This window comes from Microtus ochrogaster, unplaced genomic scaffold (assembly GCF_000317375.1).
Source record: "Microtus ochrogaster isolate Prairie Vole_2 unplaced genomic scaffold, MicOch1.0 UNK108, whole genome shotgun sequence".
Taxonomy (NCBI): domain Eukaryota; kingdom Metazoa; phylum Chordata; class Mammalia; order Rodentia; family Cricetidae; genus Microtus; species Microtus ochrogaster.
In genome coordinates this window covers 589,021-590,125 of record NW_004949206.1, presented here as the reverse complement: position 1 = coordinate 590,125, position 1,105 = coordinate 589,021, and positions in this window count along the sequence as shown.

Sequence of the window (1,105 nt, the reverse complement as noted above, 5' to 3'; positions counted from 1 at the left end):
ATGAACCATCTCTCCCCAGACCTTGATTTTGCGTGGTTTGTGTTGTTGTTGTTGTTGTTTGGTTTTACAAGATAGTGTTTCTCTGTGTAGCCCTGACAGTCCTGGATCTTGCTTTGTCGATCAGGCTGGCCTCAAACTCATAGAGAGCTGCTCGGCTCTGCCACTTGGCTCTGATTTTGCTTTTGTTTTTATGCATATGAGTGATCCAGTACGAGTGGATATCTTTGCACCACATGAAGACTGTGTCAGATCCTCAAGAACTTGAGTTAACAGATGGTTGTAGGAACTGAGCCAAGCTTCTCCATCAGAGCAGTGAGAGCTCTTGAGGAGTAAACCACTATCCAGCCCTCCAGCCCTGTCTTTCCCTTCCTTCCTCCCTCCCTCTCTCTCCCTTTCTTTCCTTCCCCCCCCCTTTTTTTGCATTGTCTTGTTCTGTTCTTTTTGTTTTGTTTTGTTTTTTGAACTGATGTTTATTGAGCTCTACATTTTTCTCTGCTCCCCTCCCTGCCTCTCTCCTCCCTCCTTCAGACCTCCCTCAAGGTCCCCATGCTCCCAATTTACTCAGGAGATCTTGCCTTTTTATACTTTCTACTTTCCATGTAGATTAGATCTATGTAGTCTCTCTTAGTGTCCTCATTGTTGTCTAAGTATTCTGGGATTGTGGATTGTAGGCTCGCTTTCTTTGCTTTATGTTTAAAAACCACCTATAAGTGAGTACATGTGATAATTGTCTGTGTCTGGGTTACCTCACTCAAAATAATGTTTTCTAGCTCATCCATTTTCCTGCAAAATCCAAGCTGTCATTTTTTTCTCCTGTGTAGTACTCCATTGTGTAAATGTACCACTGTTTTCTTATCCATTCTTCAGTCGAGGGGCATTTAGGTTGTTTCCAGGTTCTGGCTATGACAAACAAAGCTGCTATGAACATAGTTGAGCACATATCTTTGTGGCATGATTGAGCATCCTTTGGATTTATAACACAAAAGTGGTATTACTGGGTCTTGAGGAAGGTTGTTTCTGAATGTTCTGACATTCAGAAATCCCCACTGACATCCAAAGGGGTTGTACCAGTTTGCATTCCCACCAGCAATGCAGAAGTGTTCTC